Raw genomic sequence first — 7,878 nt, 5'->3', positions numbered from 1 at the left:
CTGCTCTGTGCCTGATAGGGGGGAGCTCCCCAACCCCCTGATGGGTCCTGCTCTGTGCGGACAGCGCCACAGCGCCCAACCCCCTGATTGGCCCTGCTCTGTGCGTGACAGGGGGCAGCGCCCCAACCCCCTGATTGGCGTGCATGACTGCTTGACGGGGTGGCGCTGCAACCTCCCCATCGACCCTGCCTTGAGTGTGACAGGGGGCGGTGCCCCAACCCCCCAATCGGCCCTACCCTGAGCGTGACTGAGGGTGGCATCGCAACCTCCCAATCCGCCCTGCGTGCCCCAACTCCCCAATCAGCCCTGCTCTGAGCCCGACCAGGGGCTGCACCTAGGGATTGGGCCTGCCCTCTGCCACCCAGGAGCAGGCCTAAGCCAGCAGGTCGTTATCTCCTGAGGGGTCCCAGACTGCGAGAGGGCACAGGCCGGGCTGAGGGAACCCCCCCTTCCCCCCCGAGGGCCTCTAGTATATATATAAAAGGCTAATATACAAAGTGTCCACTCAGGAGTTTGACTGAGAGACCGGGAATTCGATCGCTCGCTATGACGTGTGCTGACCACCAGGGGGCAGTGTGGAATGAAGGAAGGCCCTGGCCAGCAGCTGGCAGCCAGGGAAGGAAGGCCCCAGCTGGCAGCTGGAAGGCCCTGATCGGCCCTGATCGCCGGCCAGGCCTAGGGACCCTACCCATGCATGAATTTCGTGCACCAGGCCTTTAGTGAGAATAAGAAGCTTCATCATGGTTGCTCATATGTGATAACCTACAAAACATCAATCTCATTACTCTACATCAACAAAACTCAACTATAAAATATAGCATAATAATATAGCAATGACAATATATTAGACCTCTACAGAGAAAAGTATTAACACATTAAGTGTCCTGTCAGTCACCGGTGACTGACACTATACTTTCCATCCGGAAGACAAAAGAGGCTGGGCGCTTAATGTGTTAAACTCTAATAAATACAGATAATGATGTAAATTAAAGAGATACAGCAATTAGAAGCACTGGGCTATATGTTCACATTGCATCATAGATAGATCTGAAAAGCAGTGATATACTAGTATATATATAAAGCAAAAAAATGAGATCTAGACTATGATTTGTATAAATTAAAATATCCAAAAAACAATACACAGTTTATAAAAACATAAGCAGATGAAATATACATTCAAACTGTTTCTATGGGGAAAGAGAGAAGATTAAATAAATAACATAACAGGCTTACATAGACTGAGGATGATATGTACCATGATCTTAGAAGTTAGATTAACTTAACCCTCTGTACTGAAGGTCTGATGAAGAAAGGAAATAAAGTTTGGATTACCTGGTATGTAAGGAGGGCCACCAAATAGGTTTCAAAGTGATAAATGGGTGTTAAGAATTAGGAAGAAGAAAGTATACTCAAGCTAATATTCAGATTCATCTGGCATTGCAGGCTACAATGGGTTGAAGTTGGGAGAGGTTAGTGATAGAAATACCAATAATAAATCTATTATCATGCATGAGCCCATGAGGGTTTGTTTTTTTTTCATTAAAGAAACAAAAATAAAAGGATCAATTTTGAGGAAACATATCAAGAAAGAATCAAGAGAATCTTGCAATCGAATGGGAATGATGGGGGAGGATGGAATGGGAATGGTGGGGGTGGAGGAGTCAAGGATGACTCCAAGCATTCTTGTTTTAGTGTCTGGCACCAATGACAGAAATAGAAAACTCTGGAGACAGGGCCAGGATGAAAAGTTTGGTTTTAGAAATAGAAAATTCTGCAGAAATGGCCAATAAAATTTAAGAGTATTGGGAAATAAAAATGCAATTATCTCCTTAAATAAAGTCATGGTCCAATTACACTGGGAACAAAGTTGGCTCTGGTTACTATACCCAGGAAAATAGGAAAAAGACACAAAGAGGAAGACCAGAGAAGAGCAAATCCAATGATTAACTCAAATGGCATATAGGCTTTCTTATAAGACTCCTTAAAAGACAAGCTAAGAGTGACTAAATGAATTATAAAGAAGCAAATTTGTCAAAAATTAGAGCTATTTCTTGAATCAAAAAAGTATTTATCAACAAACATTTTAGAATGAACACAGAGAATGACTCTAAAGAGCAGTACATGCAGCCATCAAATGCATTATTCCCTTAACATTGGCTGCAGGTAGAAAATCTGGAAATTCATACAATCAACATTATTCAACATTACTGAGTGCCTTCTACATGTCATGTACTGTGTGAGGCAACGAGGACACAATGGGCTAAAACAGACATGGTTCCTGTGATGGTGAAATTTTTGTTGTTGTTAATCCTCACTCATGGGTATATTGTTGTTGTTGTTTTGCATTAATTTTTAGAGACAGTGAAAGGGAGGGGGAGAGACAGAGAGAGAGAAACAGTGATGTGAGAGAGACATATCTATTGGTTGCCTCCCACACGCATCTTGACTGGGGCCACAGATGGAACCTGCAACCGAGGTATGTGCTCTTGACTGGAATTCAACCTGCAACCCATCAGTCTCCAGGCCAATGCTCTAACCACGGAGTCAAACCGGCTAGGGTTTGATGGTTAATTTTATGTGTCAACTTGACTAGGCTATGGAATCCAATTTTGGGTCAAATAGTCTAGAAGTTAGTGTAAAGGTATTTTTTAGATGTGAATAACATTAACATCAGTAGACTTTAAGTAAAGCAGATTACCCTCTCCCTTAGTCCATTTGAGTTGCTATAAGAAAACACCATTGACTGGGTGGCTTATAAATAACAGAAATTTATTTCTCACTGTTCTGGAAGCTGGAAGTCCATGATCAAGGTGTCAGGTGAGGGCCCTCTCACTGGCTCATACAGTCTTTGCGCTGTCTCCTCAAAGGGTGGGAAGGGGGTGGGACCTCTCTGGGATCTCTTTTATGAAGCCACTGATCCCATTCCTAATGGCTTTGCCCTTATGAGGTCCCATCTCCGAATACTATCACATTGGGGACCAGGGTTCAACACATGAATCTGGAGAGAACACAAACATTCAGCCTATGGCCCGTTCCAAGATGGGGGTGGGCCTGTTCCAATCAGTGAAGTCCGTTAGCGAAACGACTGGGGTCCCCTGAGGAAGAGCGCACTCTGCCTCCAGGCTGTCTTCAGACTCAAGACTCTTCCCTCGGCCTCCAGCCTTTCAGCCTGTTCTATAGATTTCAAACTTGCAGATCCCACAATCATGAGTCAATTCCTTACAATAAATCTCACTTGTCTACATAGATAATCTTATTGCTTCTGTTTCTCTGGAGAACTCTGACAAACACAGTCCTTCATGTCATAAAACACAGTAATCAAATCAGTCTACAAGTAAGTATATATTTGGAAACTCAGATAAGCCTACAAAAAAGAAAAAAGTCCGATTCTACAAGAACATAAAATAAGAGAATCTGACCTAAACGGGTTAAGTGCCATGGGAAATCTTCACCAGAAGTGATACTTCAGCCAAGATTCTAAAAGAGGAGATAGGTAGGCAACAGTGTTCAGGTGGCAGAGAGCAATACAAGCAGATGGTAGAGCAGCGCAGAGGCAAGAGGAGGGAGGTAGGAAAGGAGCTGCAGGGTTAAGGTCATCTGTGAAGAACCTTGTATGGGCATAGTAAGATTTTCAGTCATTACACTCGGTAGGCAACAGTGTTCAGGTGGCAGAGAGCAATACAAACAGATGGTAGAGCAGCGCAGAAGCAAGAGGAGGGAGGTAGGAAAGGAGCTGCAGGTTAAGGTCATCTGTGAAGAACCTTGTATGGACATAGTAAGATTTTCAGTCATTACACTTTGAGGGATGTGAAGACACTGAGAGGAATGAGCTGATATCAGAATTGCATTCTAAAGACTATGTACTTGGACTACCCTGTAAGAAACAGAGAGGAAGAGGGCCAGAGTGCGGAATGGTGAATTGGAAAGAAAAGGTGATGCTATGGTCTGAATGTCTGTGTCTCCCCCACCCCGCCCCACTCCAAATTCATACATTAGAATCCTAACTCACAATGGTGATGGTGTTAGGAGGTGGGAAGTGCTTTGGTCATGAGGGTGAGCCTTCATGAATGAGATTAATCTATTTATATAAAAGCCTAAGCAACTGTTCAACCATTCGACTGTCCAACTTGGTAGCTATGACAGGCACTCACCATCAGGGGGCAGACGCTCAACACAGGAGCTGCCGAGCTGCGGTGACTTGGCAGCTGCGGCTCTCGGGTGATGCACCCGGAACCAGAGAGGAGGGAGCCAGATTCCGGGGTACGTCACCCGAGAACCATCCTCTTGCAATCCTGGACCCCTTGGGGGATGTCGGAGAGCTGGTTTCAGCCAGATCCCCGCAGGCCAGGCTGAGGGACCCCACCTGCCGGAGGGACCCTGCTCACTCTGCAGATGCCCTTTGCGCCCTGGTGCTGCCCCAGGTGCGGCCGGCCAGGAAGGGACTGCGGGAGGTTGGCTCCAGGGTGTGTCTGGCCCATCTCGCCTGTCCAGCCCCACCGTCCACTTTCTAATTAATTTCCTTTCAATGTGCACGAATGCGTGCACTGGGGCACTAGTGTTCTTTAAAAGAGACTCCAAAGAGAAAACTAGCCCCTTCCACCATGTGAGGACATAGCAAGAAGGTGCTGGCCATGAGCCAGGCAAAAGGCTCTCACCAGAACCACGCTGGTACCTTAATCTTGGACTTCCAGCCTCCAGAACTCTAACAATAAATTGCTGTTGTTTGTGAGCTATCCAGTCTATGAAAATTTTATTACAGTAACCTGCATGAACGAAGACAGGCAGGGGTCAAAGTTCCTAACTTGTTCAAGTGGATGGCAGACACTACGACAGAGAAGCCTGGGCAAAAGATCATACATTTAGGCCTTGAAAATGTTGAGTTTGAGGTACCTTTAAACATCTACCTGGAGACGCCTACCTAGACCTGGCCCCCATGACTTCATTTCTAGATGTTAGCCTTCTGAAAGGTTTCCCTCCTTCCACTCTTGCCTCCCTAGTGTTTATCCTGCGCAGAGCAGGGGAAATTATCTTTTAAAAATGTCAGTAAAGTCATATTACTCCTTTCTTCAAAATTGTTTCCCATGGTGTATAAGGTCTTGAGGATCTACCATCTGCAGCTCAAAGAGGGCTTGTGAGAAGTAAGTGTGAGTCATCTGCACAGAACGGTCACTGACGCCAAGGGCATGTAGGAAATTTCCCAGGGAGAGACTACAGAGTGATCCATGAGGAAATCCATTATCTCCTACAATGGAGACAGAAAAGGAATGGTCAGAAAAACAGGAAGAACACTAGCGGAATATGGTATCATTGAAGGCAAGGGGGAGAAAAAAGCCTTTCAATAAAGTGATCAACAATACCAAATGATCAAAGCTGTCTCATGGACTTAGCATATGGAATTTCAAATGCCTTTTTCAAATTTCAAATAGAACCAGCATTTCATTATTCAATGTATCTTCTGCACGGCTCTCTTGTACACAACTGTCTTTGTTTAGCTCTCATCACTTCCACTTAATGCCTAAGGTGATGAGACAATTCTGGTTTACAAAAGGCTTGCATTCTAGACTTTGGTTTCTTTCCATGAATAATTAACAGTAATGGTTTATTAATTAGAGTATGGCCTTACTTGTGCTCCATAGACCACTTGGCATTGAACTCCCTGAAGCAAGGAAGTTTTAACCCAGGTGCCTGAAGGAATGCTACCATTCTCTCCCCCACCCTACCCCCAGGCCAGGGGAAGTCAGTGACAATCTATTGCAGGGGTCAGCAAACTGTTTTTGTATGGCCCACAAGCTAAGAATGATTTTTACATTTTAAATAGTTGAAAAAAATAAAAGAATATTTTGTAAAATGTGAAAATTACATGAACCTCAAATATCAGTTTTATTGGGACACAGTCATGCTCATTTATTTACATATTGTCTGTTACACTTTCACAGAGCAGCAGAATTGAGTAATTTTACACAAAGCCTAACATGTTTACTATCTGGCCCTGTACAAAAAGGTTTGCTGACCCTTTATCTATCATCGCTTTCCTTGACCAAATCCAGGTTCAGACTCTTAATTCTTTTAAGGACAGTGACCCAGCAAACTATCAATCATTTGGAATTGACACCTAGAGCGAATGAAATCCCAGAGGCACCCCAGCACCAACACATCAGGCTCTTACCTGTAAGTTGGTCATGAGATTTATAAATCTTCTACTCGTACTGTTAGAGTGACCCTGGAAGCTGATATGCAAAACCAAAGCAAACTCCAGGCTACCCTTACCTTTGCTACAAGTCAGTTGATCTATAACACAAAGTTCAGTGGGTTTGTTTTTTTAATAAACAACACTGAAAGTGAAATAAAACAGGTTGTATTGTTCAAAATATCCTATAAGAAAAAAAAAATTTTTTTGCTTCCTATCTTTTGTGTGTGTGTGTGTGTGTGTGTGTGTATGTTTTAATCTTCTCTAGTTGGTTTTTGGGGATCAGAGTTTGAGATCAATTGTCAGACACTTACTGCGATGGGTCTCTGGTTCACGGCTGACCAGGGAAAGCTACTTGCCTCTTCAGAGGTGTCTGTCCAACTCCATCTGTATCTCATTATACAGTAATGCGACCGGCTTCCTAACACTGCATAATATACAATGCAATGAAATGTTGCCTTGAAGACATCAGGGCTGAGATGACTGAATATATGGAGCCATGAAAATTACTAGCCTCAAGGTAGGTATGGAGCTTTTTGTGAACAACCTTTTGACCTGACTGTGACCAAGAACCAATCAAACAAAAGAACCCAGTCTCAACCTCAGCTGCGCTAGGAATGCTGTCCTCCGTCACTGATATCCAGGTAAATGCAAACACCTGGAGGCATCACATCCCTGCTCATCCCTATGCCTACACTTTTGCTTTTTGCTTTCAATCCTTGTTGAGTTGCACAACTTCCCTGTTTTCATTTGGGTCAGATGTGACCAGAACCTTCTGTTAGCCTACAATGTTGCTGTTTCTATCTTGGCTATCTATTCAAATAAACCCTAAATCTTCCAGATTGGTGAGACTGTCATCCATACCAAACAGTTTCTCAACTTCCACACTAAAATCTAATGGGCACATTGGAAAGAGCATAAAGATTAGGGCAGTTAACCACAGTTAAAACACTTATGATGCCCGGCTGGTGTTGCTCAGTGGTTAAGCATCGACCTATGATCTAGGAGGTCACAGTTCAATTCCCGGTCAGAGCACATGCCCGGGTTGTGGGCTCGATCCCCAGTAGGGGACATGCAGGAGGCAGCCAATCAATGATTCTCTCTCATCACTGATGTTTCTCTCTCTCCCTCTCCCTTCCTCTCTGAAATCAATAAAAAATAAATAAAAAACTCTTATGACTCCTTCCTCATCCTCACGGCCAAGAGACATGCATCCCGCCTCAGAAGCCTTAGACCTGATCTTCTGTCTCCAACTGTCACAAGTGAAGGAACACGGACTCCTGTCCCAGACTGACACACCCTCATGTCTTCATAACTATTACACTGGTATAAAATAAAACCGCTATCACTCAACCCTCACTTACCCCATTATACAGCACCTTGGTGAATGTACCCATGTGGTGATGAGAGAACAAAGACTTATTATGATCCTATATAATAAAAGCCTAACATGCTAAGTGTCTGGTCGTCCAGTCGGCAGTTCAACCAATCAAAGCGTAATATGCTAATGATATGCTAAGGCCACTCAACTACTTGCTATGACATGCACTGACCACCAGGGGCAAACACTCTGACCAGTAGGTTAGCTTGCTGCTGGGGTCCGGCCAATTGGGACTGAGGGAGATGGGCCGACCACGCCCTGGAGCACTCCGCAGTCCCTCCCCAGCTGGCCAACCTCCTGCATCTCTCCC

This window comes from Myotis brandtii, unplaced genomic scaffold, assembly GCF_000412655.1.
Source record: "Myotis brandtii unplaced genomic scaffold, ASM41265v1 scaffold461, whole genome shotgun sequence".
In the NCBI taxonomy this organism is placed as follows: domain Eukaryota; kingdom Metazoa; phylum Chordata; class Mammalia; order Chiroptera; family Vespertilionidae; genus Myotis; species Myotis brandtii.
This window is presented reverse-complemented; position numbering follows the sequence as displayed.